The sequence below is a fragment of the Nyctereutes procyonoides genome, unplaced genomic scaffold (genome assembly GCF_905146905.1).
Source record: "Nyctereutes procyonoides isolate TBG_1078 unplaced genomic scaffold, NYPRO_anot_genome, whole genome shotgun sequence".
Lineage (NCBI taxonomy): Eukaryota > Metazoa > Chordata > Mammalia > Carnivora > Canidae > Nyctereutes > Nyctereutes procyonoides.
The window spans coordinates 61,272,370-61,282,752 of NW_026575125.1; the positions used below are offsets into that span (position 1 = coordinate 61,272,370).

General features: G+C 36.7%; 2 non-coding genes across 2 annotated transcripts; both read right to left on the reverse strand.

The window, feature by feature from the left end:
• Positions 1–4,606: 4,606 nt before the first annotated feature.
• Positions 4,607–4,764, reverse strand: LOC129518972 (small nucleolar RNA SNORA62/SNORA6 family). Its single transcript, XR_008666301.1, has one exon. It is a non-coding gene; the product is annotated as a small nucleolar RNA SNORA62/SNORA6 family (small nucleolar RNA).
• Positions 4,765–4,994: 230 nt separating this feature from the next.
• On the reverse strand, positions 4,995–5,101 carry LOC129518906 (U6 spliceosomal RNA). The gene has a single exon (XR_008666242.1). It is a non-coding gene; the product is annotated as a U6 spliceosomal RNA (small nuclear RNA).
• Positions 5,102–10,383: the final 5,282 nt, after the last annotated feature.

The window sequence follows — 10,383 nt, forward strand, 5'->3', positions numbered from 1 at the left end:
CTAAGTACAGAGATAAAATCCACAGAATGAGAAAATAAAGTATATCAGGAGATTACGATTTAAAAATAGCGTAGTGTATGAAAGTGGAGTTCTTGTTATATCCTCTTATATGAACTATTAGATTTGTATTATCTGCTGAAAGATTGTATATTCTTACACTGTCTTTTTTTCTGAAACACTACCAAGAAGTAAAATTGTAATAATTAGTTATCTTTTTTAAAATATTTTATTTTTTTATTCAGGAGAGACATACAGAGAGAGTCAGAGATACAAGCAGAAGGAGAAGCAGGCTCCCTGCAGGGAGCCTGATGCGGTACTTGATTCTGAGACCCCGGGATCATGCCCTGAGCTGAAGGCAGACGCCCAACCGCTGAGCCACCCAGGCATTCCTAATTAGTTATCTTTTAATCATATTTTATAATTGCAATTTTTTGTTAATAACTATACCATAAATTTTAAAATTTGAGTTTTCTACATATTTTACATGACATTCTTGGGCAATTTTGCCAAATAAAATCTCTGATACTAGAATGAGAATACATGTAAAAGCAATTTGACAAATACAAACTCCAGCTTATTCAAGTATGATTTCTGAAAAGGTGCATGGCAGAAGGCTTTTTGTTTGATGACTTAAAAATGCAATCCAGTCATGGTTAGAAAACCCTGTCTATTTGCAATTGATAGCTAAGAAGTTTCTGAAATTCCATTATACAACATTTCTACTTTCTAAGGCTCATTATTTTTAAAAATTGCGAAGGCATGGTGCATGTGATTTAAGTCATATTAATAGTGGTTTTTTTTCAAAACTTTTTCAGCGGAACCTCATTAAGATAAGAACAGTTGCTTAGACAAGTGCTAGTCTGAATGTAGATTATAAAATTGGCAACATCAGCCTTATCCCACTCCAAAACTACAGAATTTGGGAGTGGCTCTCAGGAATATTTTATCAAGCCCTCCAGATGATTTTTATGTTACAGTTTGAGAGTCACAAACCAACAGTTGTGTGAGTCTTCTGCTGTGTACATTGTGGTCCTTATTGATTTTGAGTCATTCCCTCTTACAGACTCTTTGTACCATATCTGATAACATAAATCACAATGTTAAATAGCCAAAAGGCCCATAATTTTCTTTTTAAAAGTGCTTCTTGTTATTGTTGTTTCTTAGTATCTGGGTAAAATCCCTAATCTAATCGATAAATCTTATACAAAAGCAATGCACTCTTTCTAGACTGATATCAAATCTCATTGCTCCCTGCATCTATCATAGTGTCTTGACACACAAAAGGCATGTGATGAATGTTAAACATTTATAATCAATTCAAAATTCTTTTGTTTTCATGCTTCTCCAAAACCTTTGCAGAATGAGGTTCTTTTTTTTTCCAGAATGAGGTTCTTAACTATATAATGGTCCTTCTATAACTATTAGCCAGCTATATGTGACTATTGAGCACCTGAAGTGTGGCTAATCCAATATAAAATATTATATAAGTACAATATACATACTAGATTTCAAGGACTTAATATAAGAATAATATATTTATATAATATCTCTTTAAATATTGGTTACATGTTGCAACAGTAAAATTTTGTGTATTTTGAGTTTAACAAAATATACTAAAATTAGTCTCATCCTTTTTTAAGTCACTACTAGAAATAAAATATGTGGCTCACAATATATTCCTGTTAGAAACCACTGCTGTACAACATCTCTTATAATGTAAACATAATTCATCTAAACTGTAATCTAAGACATGTTTTATCTATGCAAATGGATATTCTTCTTAGAAATTACCAGTTTATCTTTTATGATTACTCAATCTTTTCTGAGGATTTTAGCCATTTACTCACTGACATTTTCCCTTTCCTATCCTAAACAGTGTTATTTATCTCTTCTAAAGAACAGGGTTCTTTATCTCTTCCATTTGAAAAATCTGCAGAAGTATTGGAAATACTTAAGTTGGCTGAGCTCGGGACCCAGAAACTTCCCAGATCAGTCAATTCTTAGAGTACAGCCTTGGTGAGGGCAATAACCACATTCTTTTTTCTCCCCTGCCTTTCCCATCCCCAGAGAGGTGAGAGGTGAAGACTGAAAGGCAAGAAGAGGATGGTAATGTCTTAGCACAATCCTGAAGTCCCCAATTAGAGTGTATTTAGTCTTTTTTGCCTTCTAAGGCCCTTTTCTTTCCACTTACCTCCCTGGACCCTGACACACTGGTGTAATAGATTTTAATGGAGCTCATTATTTTCACTACAAGACTACTTTGGAGAAGTAACCCAGAATCAGTCACTTCACTACTGCTTCAGGCTGAGCTATGCAAAGTTCCAAAGCCTGGCCCTGCCCTTTTCCAAAGCTGTTGCTAAGGGCCATTGGCCTGAGCACTCTGGATTGGCTGAGAAACTAGTGCCCTTGTGATGCAGGAACTCCAGTGCCAGGTGACTGCAGGCCTGGGGGGGGGGAGGGGAAGAATTCTTGGGTAATAAACTCCTGTTAAAAAAAAATAAACTCCTGTTAAGGCCTCTTTTCTCTCATCTGCGAGGCACAGGGAAGAACTGGATGGTAGAACTAACGGATTCCGTATTCCTGCTGCTTCAGAATGGTGGTAAGCGTGAGCTTTTGTGTCTGGCAACTGCAGCCGCGATGAAGGGCTGAGACATCTGAGGAATAAAATGACCAAAATAAAATGGGATGAGTAAAGAAAGAGAGAAGTTAAAACTTGTATTGCCTAAGTGTGTAGGGACAGAGTAAATGGTGCCAATGCTTACTTGGACGGGAGGGGACCACCAAAGCAGCCTTTGATACTTTTTTTTCTTAGCCCACTGAAGTGCCTCCTTTCCCTCTCCAGTGCCCCTCCTTTCTTGGGGACAACGTGCTTTCCTTCTGGGAGTTGACCTTTTGGCTTATGTAATATTGAGTGCAATACACACCAACTCTTCTAGTACTTCCTCCATTCACCCTGTGGAAAAAGATGACCTCATGCTTTAATGTCCATTTCCTCTTCAATACATTTGTAGCTCATTATTATAGCTTTTATTTTCAAGTGGCTGAAGAAAGCAATAATGTTTAAAAGATTTTTTGGATTTGCCAAAAATGAACAATGGAAATTGACAGTAAAGGACCAGCTTATGTGCTAGGCAAATTTGTATTCCAAGGCTCTACCACTTATAACTATGCATCTTTAGCAAATTACTTTCTTCTGAATGTCATTTTATCAATCATTAGAGTGTGAGTAGTGATGCCTACCTGACAGCATCATGGTGAAGATTAAATGAATTAAGTATGTAACATGTTTGGCACATGATCTGATATGTCAGTAGTTCAGAAAATGATAATAATTATTGATGATAAGTGTCAGACTGCTTGTATAAAGTTTGAGAACAAGCATATAAATATGAATAAGATGAAGCATTTACCTTTGAGTGACTCACAGGGTGATAACTGATCAAATGTGGTAAATGCAATGTAGAGAAACCTAAACCATGCTAGGTAGGTCAAGGCATGTATCCCTGAAGAAGTGAGACCTAATCAGAAACCTGAAAGATGTATAATATGCCAGGAAATTATAAGAATAAAGAAGTTTAAGGTGAAAGGAACAGTCATGAAGCAATGTGGTAATTGGAGCTTTTAAGAGCAAGTCACAGGAATAGAAACTGAGGAAATAAACAGGAAAAAACATATAGACCTTCAGGTTTCATGTCAGATTTTGACTTTTAGTATTTTCAAGGCTGTTTCTTGTTTATAAAAATGCAGAAAACCATAACTTTCAGATTTAATGTGAAGATTAAATGAGTACAGATGTTGTCTGAGAGCATCTTTCACTTATGAGACACTCAATAAATTATATCTCTTATTAATAATCCATGGATGATTAGACACCATGAAGGATTTAGCTGTAGGCATGAAAGGTGGATCAATCTAGCATGTCAAGTGGATTTGAAGGGAGCAAGATTGGAAGCAGCTGCAGCAATACAAAAATGAAATGACAGTAGTGAAAGGCAAAGATATTTAGGACAGGAGACTGATAGAATTTGGATATAGAAGTGAAAAAGGCAAAGGAGATGGGACATAACTAATGAAGGAGTCTAGGTTAGGAACAATTTGAGATATCCATTTCCTTTTAATATTCATTTGTGGTAGCAGTGATAGAAAATCTAATTTTTAAAATTATTTTCATTATCTTTCTGGTATGCAATTATGACTTATTTTCTCGATTTGCTATGAGCTGTAACTTTGGTGCCAAGCTGAATTAATGCACTCTGTCTTATAAGAGGATGTCTTTGATAACCTAAAAGAAATTGGTTGGTATGACATACAAAATTTGAATTAACCTATTATATAGGATATTTGTGATAATTAATTTGAAAGAATTATTTGTAAAAATAACAACAGCAGCAGCAGCAGTTCTATTGATAATCAAGCTGAAAGTATCAGCAATGTAGATTTTTGTTTATGCATCCAAGTCTACTTCAGGAGTTTCTATCTGAGTTCATAATCATTTTGAAGAATAGACCAGACACTTGTAGGTTTGGAAAAAATATATTCTAAAGATGGTAGTAAACTTTATCTTGTCCTTTTGCATATGTGATTGACTGACTGATTGAGTTTTTTTTCTTATAATGAGAATTACTATCTAACTCCACTCATTGAGCCAGAGACCCTTGTGGTGTTAGTGAAAGAAAGATTCGCTCCTCATGTAGCATACTACATACAATTGTGAGTTCGTCAGCCAGCCAGTGGCCTCCACTCCAAGTTCTAACAATGTGAATGATTTATTTATTTTTGATTTTGCAAATAATACATGAATTCATGCACATAATAGAAGTCAAACCATATAGATATATAGAGAGTAAAAAAGTAAAATTGGATCTTCACCTTCTCTCTGCTACCTCCCTTCCAGAGGAAATCACTATTAATAGTTTGATCTGTATTATTTTTGGTCAGTTTGAAGAGAAAAAGTTCACTTATAATAGGAAAGTTAAGTACAAAGGCTGCTTTTAAAAAATATGGAATGCTTTACAAACTTGCGTGTCATCCTGGCACAGGGGACATGCTAATCTTTTCTGTATTGTTCCAATTTTAGTGTATGTACTACCAAAATGAGCACAAGTAAATCTGCTTTGAAGTAAAACTGCCTGGGTTCAAACCCATACTATACACTTATAACTGTATTATAAGGCATCCTACCTAATTTCTCTGTTCCTCTATTTTCTCATAGATGAAATGGAAATTAAAATATCTGTTTTATAGAGATGCAATGAGGGTTAAATTGGTGTATGTGAAATATTAGAAAAGTGTCTGGCACATAGAACACACTATTTACATGATATAATCATATTGTATACATTGTTCCACAACTTGCATTCTGTTAGTACAGATAAAGGCAATACAGTGTACTGATTAAGTGCAGGGGTTCTACAATGGAATGTTACGCAGGAAACAGAAAAGATGAATACCCACCATTTGATTCCACATGGATGGAACTGGAGGGTATTATGCTGAGTGAAATAAGTTAATCAGAAAAGGACAATCATCATATGGTTTCATTCATACATGGAATATAAGAGATTGTGAAAGGAATTATAAGGGAAAGGTGGGGAACTGAGTGTGAAAAATTAGAGAGGGAGACAAACCATGAGAGACTCCTAACTCTTGGAAACAAAAAAAAGGGTTGCAGAAGGGGAGGTGGGTGGGGGGATAGGGTAGCCAGGTGACAGGCACTGAGGAGGGCACTTGATGTGATGAGCATGGAGTGTTATACTATATGTTGGCAAATAGAATTTAAATTTTAAAAGAAAAAGCAGGGGTTCTAAATCTGATTACCTGGTGCAAACCCTAGTTTCACCACTTATTAGAATTGTGAACTTTAACAAGTATATAATATTTTTATGCCTGTTTCCTTTGTAAAATGGAAGTAATAGGTTTTTTTTAAGTTTTTATTTGAATTCCAGTTGGTCAATATATAGTGTACTATTAGTTTCAAGTGTACAACATACTAATTAACACTTCCATACAACACCTGCTGCTCATGACACAAGTGTACTCCTTAACCCCCATCACCTATTTAACATATGCCCCAACCCACCTCTATTCTGGTAACCATCAGTTTGTTCTCTGTAGTTAAGATTCAGTTTCTTGATTTGCCCCTCCCCCCAGTCCTTTTGCTTGTTTTTCTTTTTGTTAAATACCACATATGTGTGAAATCATATGGCATTTATCTTTCTGTGATTTATTTCACTTAGCATGGTATTTTCCAGCTTCATTCATGTTGTTCCAAAAGGCAAGATTTCATTACCTTTATGGCCCAGTAATATTCCATTGTATCTGGATATCATATTTTCTTTATCCATTCTTCAGTATATGAACACTAGAGCTTTTTCCATGATTTGGCTGTTGTAGATAATGCTACCATTAACATTGAGGTGCACGTATCCTATTGAATTAGTATTTTTGTATTCTTTGGGTAAATATCTAGCAGTACAATTGCTGGATAGTAGAGGAGTTAAGAAGAATTAATACGTAGTCTTCTCAAACTATTCCAAAAAAAAATACAAAAGGAGGGAAAACTTCCAAAATCATTCTACCAGGCCAGCGTTATCCTTATTCCAAAACCAAATAAACACACCACTAAAAGATAAAACTAAAGGCAAAAACCTCTGAGAAACACTGATGCAAAAATTCTCAATAAAATAGTATCAAAACAAATCCAACAATACATTAAAAAATCATTCATTATGATCAAGTCGGATTTATTCTTGGTTTGTAAGGGTCGTTCATTATTCACAAGCCAATCAACATGATATATTACATTAATAAAAGAAAGTATAATAAGAACCATATGATCATTTCAATTGATGCACAACAATAATTTCTCAAAGTACAACATATATTTATGATAAAAATCTTCAAAAAGCAGGTTTAGAGGGAACATACCTCAATATCATAAGACTATATATGAGAAACCCAGAACTAATACCATCTGCAATTGGAGAAAGACTGAGATCTTTTCCTCTACGGTCAGGAACAAGACAGGGATGCCCACTCTCAATACTATTAAACATAGTACGGGAAGTCCTAGCCTCAACAATCAAACAACAACCACAAGAAAAATAAAATGTATTCAAATCAATAAGGAAGAAGTCAAACTTTCACTATCTGCAGAAGATATGATATTATATATAGAAAGCCTGAAAAATTCCACCAAAAAAACTGCTACAACTAATACATGAATTCAGTAATGTCACAGGATACAAAATCAACATACAGAAATCTGTTGCATTTCTATACACCAATAATTAAGCAGCAGAAAGATAAATCGAGGTATCAATCTCATTTAAAATTACGTCAAAACTCATTAATTTACCTAAGAATAAACCTAATCAAAGAGGTGAATTGTCTCTACTCTAAAAACTATGAAACGTTTGTGAAAGACATTGTAGATTACACAAATAAATGGAAAGACATTCCAAGTCCATGACCTGTAAAAATGAATCTTGTGTCTGGGTGGCACCATGGGTTAAGTGTCTAACTTTTGATTCTAGTTCAAGTCATGATCTCAGGGTTGTGAGACTGAGCCCTGTTGTTGGGCTCCATGCTGGGCATGGAGCCACCTTAAGATTCTCTCTCTCCCTATCCCTCTTCCTCATCTTTCTCTCTCCCCCTTTCTAAAAAAAATGATAAAAACAAATAAACAAACAAATAAATAAAAACTTCTGCTCAGAGAAGGAAATAATCACCACAATTAAAAGGAAATCTACTGAATGGGAGAAGATATTTTCAAATAACATATCTAATAAAGTTAGTATCCAAAATTTATAAAAAGCTTATAGAACTTCATACCCCCCAAAAACGAATGATCCAATTAAAAATGGGCAGAAATCATGAAAAGACATTTTAAAAAATAAGACATAGAGACAGCTGGCACAGGAAAAGATGCTCAACATCACTGATCATTAGGAAAATGTAAATCAAAACTGCTGTGAGATATCTATCACCTCACATGTCTCAGAATAGCCTAAATCAACAACACAAGAAACAGGAGGTATTAGCAAGGATGTGGAGAAAAGGAAACCCCTCTTGCACTGTTTGTAGGAGTGCAAACAGGTGTAGCCACTCTGGAAAAGAGAGTGGAGTTTCCTCAAAAATTCAAAAGTAGAACTACCTTATGGTCCATCAATTATACTATTAAGTATTTACTCAAACTATACAAAAATACTAATTCAAAGGAGTACATGCTCCTAGATGTTTAAAGAAGCGTTATCTACAAGAGTCAAATCATGGAAACAGTCCAAGTGTTCACTGATAGAGGAATGGATAAAGAATAAAGAAGATATATAATTACTCAGCCATAAAAAAATTTAATTTTGCAATTTGTAATGACAGTGATGGAACTAAGAGAGTATTATGTTCAGTGAAAAAGTCAGTCAGAGAAAGACAAATAGCATATTACTTCACTCATATGTGGAATGTAAAAAATTGAAAAAAGGTAGAAAAAAGAGAGAGAGGCAAACCAAGAAATAGAGTGTTGTCTATAGAGAAAAAGCTGATATCAGAATGGAATCCATGCCAGAGTTTTCCCTCATGGAAAAGTGCTTAGCAGGGGAATCAGGCAGAATCCTAGGAGGGGCAGTGAAGCCTCAAGATTCCCAGAGTCACTATAAGAGGAGAGGTACCAGGGAAAGCTTACTACAAAACCAAGGTCCGAAAATGGTAATGGGCTGGAGCGACACAGCCCTCTGGGGGATTTGGAAGAAGCAAGTCAGTAAGGTAGGCCAGCTGTGGACTGAGGTGGTTGTGCCCCCATTATCTTCGGGAGAGACGGTCCCCAGGAGTGCAGGTCCAGCAGCACAAGGCCCTGGATTCCAGGGTGCCCAAGTGGACAAAACTGGCGATCCTACATTCCCCAGGGACACACGGAAGCAAGGAGTTCACAGGAAAGCAAGAACTCTCCTCCCACTGGGCACCCCCCAACTTTACAAATCACTGTACCTGTGCCTGCTCCTGGGAGCATCTCTGAAAGTGAGGACTGGAGACTATGGTTAGTTACTCGTGGGAAGATCAACTCCAGAGCTGGAAATCTGACCACCACCATTGTTGTTTCTCCTCTTTGTTTCAACTTATGCCTGGGAGAGGCAGGGCCTCTACGCAATAAAGGCCTCAGAGAATAAAAAGCTCATACTCAGCCCAGAATCAGGCAAGGGCAGGCATCTCTGCCCAGGAACAGACACCTGAGAATCAGTACAGCAGACCCCTACCCCAGACCAGCTAGAAGAACAAGGGAAGAGCAACTTTATTGATCAAGCAGAACTGGAAAGCTCCAGAAATAAGGGAAAATAGTATATAGAACTAGAGGGTCTTTTGTTTTCCTTTTTCTTTTTCATTACAACTCATTTTTTTATTTATAAATTTATTTTTTATGGTGTTCAATTTGCCAGCATATAGAATAACACCCAATGCTCATCCCATCAAGTGCCCCCCTCAGTGCCCGTCACCCAGTCACCCCCACCCCCCGCCCACCTCCCCTTCCACCACCCCTAGTTCGTTTCCCAGAGTTAGGAGTCTCTCATGTTCTGTCTCCCTTTCTTACAACTTATTTTTATATCAGACTAAAGATTTACAAGGCAGGAAACCACAAATGTTGGAGAGGATGCGGAGAAAAGGGAACCCTCTTACACTGTTGGTGGGAATCTGAACTGGAGTAGCCACTCTGAAAAACTGTGTAGAGGTTCCTCAAAGAATTAAAAATAGACCTGCCCTACGATCCAGCAATTGCACTGCTGGGGATTTACCCCAAAGATACAGATGCAATGAAACACCGGGACACCTGCACCCCGATGTTTCTAGCAGCAATCTCCACAATAGCCAAACTGTGTAAGGAGCTTCAGTGTCCATCGAAAGATGAATGGATAAAGAAGATGTGGTTTATGTATACACCCATTAGAAATGACAAATACCCACCATTTGCTTCAACGTGGATGGAACTGGAGGGTATTATGCTGAGTGAAGTCAATCGGAGAAGGACAAACATTATATGTTCTCATTCATTTGGGGAATATAAATAATAGTGAAAGGGAATACAAGGGAAGGGAGAAGAAATGTGTGGGAAATATCAGAAAGGGAGACAGAAAATAAAGACTCCTAACTCTGGGAAACGAACTAGGGGTAGTGGAAGGAGAGGAGGGCGGGGGGTGAGGGTGAATGGGTGACGGGCACTGAGGGGGGCTCTTGAGGGGATGAGCACTGGGTGTTATTCTGTATGTTCGCAAATTGAACACCAATAAAAAATAAATTTATTATAAAAAAAGATTTCCAATATATTTTTCCCTTTTCCCACCTTAACTGCAATATTTTACCAGCTCTTCATTTTCTACAATTACATGTCTTAGATAT